Consider the following 10,115-nt stretch of genomic DNA (forward strand, 5'->3'; position numbering starts at 1 on the left):
AGGAGGTAGAAATGTAGAAAAGCAAAGTAGGAAGTAAGGAAATTAAAAAAAAAAAATTATTCTGAAAACCCATTGTCATTTACTCAGGAAACATTTTGAGTTACCTTGGGCTGAGCTTAAGTAGCTTTTTTCAGAGAAAGTTTAATTGTGTTATAGTGAAATATAGTACACCTTTACCTACTTACTCAACACTCTAATAACCCATGGCATAAATGTAAAAAATGTTTAAGGATAAATATTGGAAGAAATATAGAATAAAATGAGAGTCATAAAACATGAGTTTAATTTCAGCTCTACTTATTACTGGCTTGGAGGCCTTGGGTAAGTCTCAGTTTTGTTACCCATAAAATGGAAATAAGTATAAGCACCTCACAAGAGTACTTTGACCAAATTAAATGCCAATATTCTGAAGAACTCTTCAGACTATACCAGGAGGTACTCATTTTTGTTCATTTGAGCTTCCTAGCTATTATATCTTTGTTTTTCCTACAGTTTACTTAATATGGCAGAAATAGACTTGAAAAAGGGCTAAATATTTGCTTCTAGCAGCTTTTCAAACTGTATAAAGTCCTCACAACATAAAACTAAAAACTTTAAAAAAATTACAGTGCTTTTCTTTAAAACGGAACTTTAAGAAATGAAAATTACAATCATTGAAATGAAAACCTTAGTGAATGGATTACATAGTAGTAATAGCAGTCCAAAATCAAGTCCAGTTGAAACAGCTCAGTAACTGGAAGACAGATATAATGAAATTACCCAGAATGTAACTCAAATACATCAGGAGATTTTTTTTAATGAAAGAAGGGTTAAGAAACATGGAAGATTAAAAAAAAAAAAAAGGTATAATATTGAGTTGGAGAAAGAAGAGAAGATGTGGAAGAATTCTACAAGGTTAAGCCCCAAACATTTTCCAAATTAATAAAAAGCATTAAAATGCAGATAGGAAAACACAATATACTAAGTAGAATAATAGAAAGTGACACCTAGACTTATTGTGATAACACTTCATAATCTGACAAAAATCAAAAAAAATTTTTTCATATTTTATATACTAATCACAGACTCAAATTAGTTTGTTTTCCTGTAATCAGGAAAGTACAAAATAATGGTGTGTTACAATGATGCATTTAATTGTCACTTTTAAAGCTTTTGGAGTGTTTCTTGTGTTTCGTTAGCTCTCTCCATCTCTGTATCAGGCCAATTCATGACCTGCTGGAACTCATACCACAAAGCATTTTTGCCAACTATTTATATTCTTTCCTTACTGAGGTAAAGTAAATCCCACACTTTCTCAGTGGGGTTAAGGTCAAGACTCAGAGGGGAGCCACTCCTTCCTAATTAGTTCCCCAGACTCCTCTTTTTTTCCCTTTTTAAATGGCCACAACAGTTTAGAAAAATGTTTGGAGTCATAATCCTCCTGATAAATGAATCCCTGATCAAGCAGCTGGTTTCCAGAAGGGACTCCTTGCTGTGCTGCAATTAAGTTGAAGCTGAACTCCAGTAGTTCAGGTCAAGCTGAAGTACTTGAGGGGACCATACCTGTCTCTGAGCTCTACCGTATAATATGCTAAGCTACGAGACTCCAGCTTCTTCTCTCCAAAACCCTCACCCAAAATATCAATTTTCTTAGTCAATGAGAAAAATGCTTATTGTTGGGAATGCATGGGAAGGTCCTCTACTGGTGATCTAAGGTAGCAGAAGATTCATGCTTTCAGAGAGTAATGAAATTTAATACCATCCTAGAAATCTTGAAAATAATTTTCTACTTATGCATAATGTACTTAATTTCTGAGTTGATGAATAGTCATGTGTTAATAGTGGTACCATATTATCTGTCTGAGATTTTGCAGATTTAAGTCATTTTAAAGGGAAATATTTATTAAAAAAACAAAGTTATATCTGAGACTTAAAAAAGTAATGTACAGGAAATTACAAAAGGCTACATCCTGAATACTGTAAACAATCACACTTTAAAACACACATACACACACACATGAATGCACACAGAACTGTTCATCTGAGCACATGCTCAATGTAGAAACTTCAGCTACTTTTATAGATTTATTTTCCCTCTCTGATTCTTCTAGGTTAATAAAAATGTTGCCCACATACGCCATGTGAAAGTACAGTCCTTTGTCTTGATTTCTGGGACAAATATTAATAACTTTAGAAATGCAGATAACACCAGCCTAATGGTAGACAGCAAAGAAGAACTAAGGAGCCTCTGGATGTAGGTGAAAGAGAAGAGTGAAAAACCTGGCTTAAAACTCAACATTCAAAAAACTAAGATCATGACAAAAGATGGGGAGAAAATGGAAAGAGTAACAAACTTTATTTTCTAGGGCTCCAAAATCACTGAGGATGGTGACTGCAGCTATGAAATTGAAAGACAATTGCTCCTTGGAATTAAAGTTAGGACAAACCTAGATAACATACTAAAAAGCAGAGACATCACTTTGCCAACAAATGTCCATAAAGCCAAACTATGGTTTTTTCAGTAGTCATGTGTGGACGTGAGAGTCAGACCATAAAGAAAGCTGAGCGCTGAAGAATTGATGCTTTTGATCTGTGGTGTTGAAGAAGACTCTTAAGAGTCCTTTGGACAACAAGCAGATCAAGCCAATCAATCCTAAAGAAAATCAACACTGAATATTCATTGGAAGGACTGATGCTGAAGCTGAAGCTCCAATACTCTGGCCACCTGATGTGAAGAGCCAACACATTGGAAAAGACCCTGATGCTGGGAAAGACTGAGGGCATAAGCAGGTGGCAGAGGATGAGATGGTTGGATGGTTTCATCAACTCAATGGACATGAGTTTGAGCAAACTCCAAGAGAAAGTGAAGGGAAGCCTGGAGGGTGTGCTGCATGCAGTCCATCAGGTTGCAAGAAGTTGGATACGACTGAATAACTGAACAACAACTGTCGATAATGTTATATCAACCACAAAACTGATTTGTATTTTTGTCAGGAGACAACTTAACTTCCTTGCTGTCAGTGCCTATAAGAAGAAACAGACCTTTCCATGTGACCACTGTGATGCCTTTACCTTAATTTCAGAAAAAAACTTTCCAATCTTTCCAGAAAAAAGAAAAACAAAACAACTCAGAGACATTTTGAAAGACAATGAGATTCATTGTGTGGGAAAAGATGATGGTCACCCATATTCCACTAAAGGACAAGAGACAGGCTCATAGAAGAGGTTTGCAAAAAAGAAAATAGAAAAAGAATTAACCAGGATATTATGAGTTTTCTAGAGGTGTTATAAGAAATTGCCCCAAGAGAAATGTATTAGTTCACAGTTCTGGAGGTCAGAAGTCCAAAATCAAAGTGTCCATAGAGCCATACTCCTGAAGACTCTAGTGATGAATTCTTCTTTGCCTCTTCTAGCTTCTGGTGGCTCTAAGCATTCCTTGACTTGTGGATATCTGATATAGACAAGGAGGAGAAGACCTCCGTATGTCTCTTAGAAGGACTATTGTCATTGAATTGAGAGCTTTTCTAGTTAATCTAGGATGATCTTGTCTTGAGATGCCTAATGTAATTACATCTGTAAGGACACATTTTCAAGTACGGTTTCAATGGCACGTTTCAGAGCTTAGGGCATAGACATATCTTTTTAGAGGCCACCATTCAACCCACAACATCTATCAATCAAGCTCCTAGTTAAAATAGTTCTATAAGATTTTTATTGGAGGCAAGTTCCTTTACTATGTACATATAAGACTGAATAGATAGCATATAAAATAGAATTCAAGACATAAATCATGGTAAATCACAAGGTTAAAGCAGTAGGTAGAAATGAAACTATGGGCATAAATGGCTTCAGGTCTTGAAAAGACAAAAGAGGTTAACTCTTTTATGATTACAGAGAACAAAAGCACAATCCAAGAGTTCATATTTATTTATGATTTAGAAAAAAAGAAAATAAACCCTCTTATAAAATGAGAAATAGAAGGGAACTTTCTTACTCTGAGGCAAAATTACTCTGAAACATTACAATAAACATTAAAAATTTACAGTCAATTTATAATATTCTATTAATTTCAGGTATATAGCCTTGTGATTCAGTATTTTCACAGATTATACTCCATTAAAAGTTATTAGAAGCTATTACAAGACAAAGGCTGTAATTCCCTGTGCTACACACACTGCTGCTAATTTATTTTATACATAGTATAGTAGTTTTCATCTCTTAATCCAAAGCCCCTATTTGTTACTGTCCCTTTCTGTCTTCCTCTTTGGTAGACACTAGTTTGCTTCCTATTTCTGTGAGTTTGTTTCTGTTTTGCATTTATTTCATTTGTATTACCTGTTTGATTCCATGTATAAGTGATATCATATAGTATTGTCTTTTTGTGACTTATTTCACAAAGCATAATATTCTCTAGGTCCATCCACATTGCTGCAAATGGCAGGATTTTATTCTTTTAATGGCTGGATAATATTCCATTGTGTATGTCTTCTTTATTCACTCATCAGTTGATGGGAGCTTGGGTTGCTTCCATATCTTGCCTGTTATAAATAATGCTGCCATGAACACTGGGACGTATGTATCTTTTCAAATTAGTGGGGTTTTTTTTCTGGATATGTACTCAGGAGTGGCATTGCTGGATCATATGATAGTTCTATTTTCAGCTTTATGAGGAAGCTCCATACCATTTTCCATGATGATTTTATCAAGTTACATTCCTCAGTCAGTCAATTCAGTTACTCAGTCGTGTCCAACTGTTTGGGACCCCATGAACTGCAGTATGCCAGGCTTCCCTGTCCATCACCAACTCTTGGAGCTTGCTCAAACCCATGTCCTACCAACATTCCTACCAACAGTATATAAGGGTTCCCTTTTCTCCATACCTTCTACAGTATTTTTTACTTGATGATAGCCATTTACTTGATGATAGCCATTCTGACAGGTGTGAGGTGACATCTCACTGTTGTTTTGATTTCTCTGATTATTACGTTATTGAGCAGCTTTTAATGTGCTCATTAGTCATCCATATGCCTTCTTTGAAAAAATGTCTCTTCAGGTCTTCCACCCATTTTTCATTGATTCTTTTTTTTTTGTTTGTCAGGTTGTATGAGCTGTTTATATATTTTGGACATTAACCCCTAATAGGTCATATCCTTGGCTAATATTTTCTGCCATTCTATCTGTTGTCTTTTCATTTTGTCATTGATTTCCTTTGCTGTACCAGAGCTTTTAATTAGGTTACATTTGTTATTTTTGTTATTTCTTTGCCTCAAGGGACAGATCCAGAAAAATATTGCTGATTTATGTCAAAAAATGTTTTGCCTATGTTCTTTTAAAGGAGTTTATAGTTTCAAGTCTTAAATTCAGGTCTTTAATCCACTTTAAGTTTATTTTATGTATATTTTGAGTTTGAGTATATGGTGTGAGAAAATGTTCTAATCTCATTGTTTTGCATGCAGCAGTCTAATTTTTCCCAGTACCACTTGTTGAAGAGACTGTCTTTTCTCCACTGTATATTCTTGCCTCCTTTGTCTTAATTGACTATAGATGTGTGGGTTTATTTCTGAGCTCTCTGTTCTGTCCCACTGGTCTTGTTGCTGTTCAGACACTAAGTTGTGTCTGACTCTTTGTGACCCCATGAGTCTATGTGTCTCTATTTTGTGCCCTTATCATGCTGTGTTGATTACTGTAACTTTGTAGTATAGTCTGAGGTCTGGGAGCAGGATACCTCCAGCTTTGTTCTTTTTTCTCAAGATTGCTTTGGCAATTAGTGGTCTTTTATGTTTCTATATGAACTTTAGGATTATTTGTTCTATATCTGTGGAAAATGTTATGTGTATTTTGATAGGGATAGCATTAAATCTATAGATTGCTCTGGGTAGTATGCCCATTTTGACAATATTAATTCTTCCAATCCAAGAGCACAGGATACCTTTTCACTTATTTGTACTACCATTAGTTTCCTTCATCAGTGTTTTATGGTGTTCAGAGTATAGCTCTTTCACATCTTAGATTAAATTTATTCCCAGGTATTTTATTCTTTTAGATGTGATTTTAAATGGAATTTTTTCTTTTTTTACTTTCTCTTCCTGAGAGTGTGTAGAACAGCAACAGATTTCTGTATATTAATTCGGCATCCTGCAACTTTGCTGAATTCACTTCTAGTAGTTTTGGGGTGGAGATTTTGAGAGTTCCAATACAAAGTATTATGCCAGCTGCAATTAGTGACAGTTTTACTTATCTTCCAATTTGGATGGCTTTTTTCTTTTCTGATTACTGTGGCTAGGGCTTCTGATACGGTGTTAATATAGAAATGGTAGAAGTGGGCATCCTTGTCTTTTTCCTGAATTTAGAGGAAAGACTTTCAGCTTTTCATCATTGAATATGATGTTACTTTGGGTTTGTCACAAATGGCCATTATTATGTTGAGATATGTTCCCTTGATACCCACTTTGATGAACATTTTTATCACTTTGTATCTTTACAAATATTAAAAAGGAAATACAAAACTGTCTCTGCAGATGACATGATCATCAAAGTAAATCTTCTAGTAAACTCATAATACTAAAAAGTTCATTAAGGTTGCTGGTTACAACATTAACACACATACACATGGTATTTCTAAGCCAGCTAAATCAATTAGAAATTAAAAAGAAAAAAAACATTCACAAAGAAACACAAAAACTATGAGGTAATGAGACACGGAAAATGTTCAAAAATTTTGTTGACAAAATTGTAACACATCATTGAAGAAATAAATGAAGATATATATATACTATATTCAGAGGTGAAAGGCAATATTTTTAAAGTTATTACTGTAAAATAGCCCCAAATCTACATAAATCCTGTGCTGTGCTGTGGCTAGTCACTCAGTCGTGTCCAACTCTTTGCAACCCCATGGACTGTAAGCCCCCAAATACTTTTCAATTAAATTTGAAACAAGTATTAATGTGGTACTTGGCAAGATAACCCTGAATTTCCAAGTAATTTTGAAAAATATGAACAAGGCATGCAGCACTGTAGAGGTAAAGACACTGCTAGAATAGAATGGAGAATCCAGAAACAGACTTATACATGCGTGGAAATGCAGTATTTCAAGTCAGAGAAGAAAGGATGAACTATTTAGTAAATCATGCTTGGACTACTGGATATTCATTTGAAAAAAAATTTACATCCTACCGTATAAATAAAAATAATCTAGTGACTTCTCTGGTAGTCCAGTAGCCTTCCAATGCAGAGGACATGGGTTCCATCCCTGGTTAGGGAGCTAAGACTCCACATGCCACAGAGCAACTAAGCCCCCACATCACAACTACTGAACCTGCATGCTCCGGAGCCCAAGTGCCACAGTTAGAGAGTCCATGCACCACAATGAAAGGTCCCCCATGACACAACTAAGATACAACACAGCCAAATAAGTAAATGTAAGTAAATATTTTATAAAATAATCTATAGTTGGGAAAATCAAAACTTATTGTTGTTTTAAATAAAGATATACAACATATAATTTGGAGTAGGAAAAGAGCTCTTAAGGAATAAAAACAAAACTACAAAAAAAAATATAATAATCCCCTTAAGATTAAAAACAAGCAAACACTTTAGTTTAAAAAGAAAAAACACTGTAAATAAAGTTAAAAGGCATGCTCTGAGAGAAAACATACACCACTTATATAACTAATAAAATTCAAACTATGAATTTCACTTAAAATGAGTCTCCAGTCCTAGTGCTCCTAGGCACAGGGAAAAAACAAAACTAAATCATCCCTGGAAGAAGGCACCCTTATTCTGTGCTACAAAACATCACCACAACTAACTTTCTGTGAAAAAATGAGCAGTTCACAAATATAACTAGGACAGAAGGAAATAAGACACTGTGAATGACAATCACCTGAAATAACAGACAGCACAGACAGACTTAAAATAACTAACATAGTGGAATTATTAATACAAAATATGAAAAAAACATGCTCAGTATGTTTAAAGACATAAAAGGTAAGTCTGAAAACTGGAGTATTTTTGCAGGTAAAAGGAATTTATTAAAAAATAACAAAGAAGACATTCAGAAATCCAGTAATATTTCTTAAATGAAATTTGAAATAATTGAGATTAAAAACACAACAAACACATTTGACACAAATGAAAAAAGAATTTGTGAATAAGATAGTCTAGATGATAGTATCCAGAATGCAGAACAGAAAGAAAAAAAGGCGAAAAGTGTAAACTAAACATTGAGAGGCATAAGATAAAGTGAAATGGTTTATCAACCATCCAGTTTGAACTCCAGAACACGATGAAATAGAAAACAGGGCAGATGTAATATTTTTATTGATAAGGGATGAGATTTTCCAAAAATTTATAAAAGACCTTTATCCACAGCTTCAAGAATTGCAGTGAATCTCAAACACGTTAAATAAAAACAAATCCATATCCAGATACACCCTGTGGATGTGCAGTTCAAAGACAAAGAAAGTATCTTTTTTTTTAGGTTATTACAGAATACTGAGCAGAGCTGTCTGTGCTGCCCAGTAGGTTCTTGCTGGTAGTCTATTTTAAATACGGCAGTGTGCACATGCCAACCCCAAATTTCAATCACAAAAAGTGTGACCAAGAGTGTGTTAAGATGAGGTTATCATTAAAAGAGTGGCATATAGACTCTTGACTTCTCAACAGCCATAATAGAAGTCAAAAGACTAACAGATGGGTTCTTGAATGTTCGACAAGAAAACAACTGTTACGCTAGATTTCTATACACAGAAATAATATTGTGTACTGTACAAAGAAAGAGATAAATTAAGCCAACAAAAATGATTTACTACCATTAGACTTACTCTAAAGAAAACTTTAAAGCATGCACATGAGGCAGGAAAAATGACTTCATAAGGACTAACATGTAAGAAGAACAAAGAAAGTGGTCAACCTGTGGGTAAACAAAGAAATACTGAATTTATAAGATATTAATAATATTCTATAGCATTTAAAAGGGTAGAACTAAAATACACTACAATAATAGCAAATAAATCTGGGAGAGAAAGGAATAAATGAAGCAAAATGGTCTAAAGTCATGATGAAATAGGGCTTATCCAAGGGAATGCAAGGTTGGTTTGACACTATAAAATTAAATAATATAATATACTGCATTTAAAGGTTAAAGAATAAAAAAAAATAAAGATTAAAGAATAAAAATTATGACCATCTCAGTAGATAAAGGAAAAGATTATAATTCAATAGAATCCAACATTCTTTCATGATTTAAAAAAAAAATATTTTAACAAATAGGAAATAGAAAGGAACTCCCTTGTTTTGATAAAGAAATTTGGCTCAGATGGTAAAGAATCTACCTGCAATGTGTGAGACCTAGGTTTGATCCCTGGATTGGGAAGATCCCCTGGAGAAGGGAAAGATTACCCACTCCAGTATTCTTGTCTGGAGAATTCCATAGACAGAGGAGCCTGGCGGGCTACAGTCCATGGAGTTGCAAAGGGTCAGACATGACTGAGCAACTTTCACCACCAGCCCCTATAGTAAATACTACACTTTGTGTTAAATAATTCAAAGCTTCCGTTTGAGCTTAGAAAGAGGAGTCCCACTATCACTGATATTACTTACTGATGTACTAGCCATCCTAGTTGGCACCATAACTTAAGAAGAAGTAATTATAATTATCAGAAATGAAGAAACAACAGTCATTATCTGGCATTGGTACAACCGTGTACAGTTGAAAATCCAAAAGAATCACAGATAAATTCTTAGTTCCCAGAGTCCATCTATATTCCCTCTTCTTTGGTTTCCTCCACTCCAAAGCCAGCAACCAAGAGCCTCCCTTGCATCAAATCTCTTGCTTCATATTTCTTGCTTTAGGAAGAGTCTTTGTAAGTGTTCACCTGATTAGGTCAGACCAACCCAGGATAATCTATACTTTAAGTCACCCGTCTATTCTTTAACAGAGAAAAAAAAAAGATAATCTATTCTTTAAGTCACCTGGAGAAGACTCTTGAGAGTCCCTTGGACTTCAAGGAGATCCAACCAGTCCATCCTAAAGGAAGTCAGTCCTGAATATTCATTGGAAGGACTGATGCTGGAGGTGAAACTCCAATACTTTGGGCAACTGATGCGAAGAACTGACTAATTTGAAAAGACCC

Source organism: Cervus canadensis, chromosome 26 (assembly GCF_019320065.1).
Source record: "Cervus canadensis isolate Bull #8, Minnesota chromosome 26, ASM1932006v1, whole genome shotgun sequence".
NCBI classification, from domain to species: Eukaryota; Metazoa; Chordata; class Mammalia; order Artiodactyla; family Cervidae; genus Cervus; species Cervus canadensis.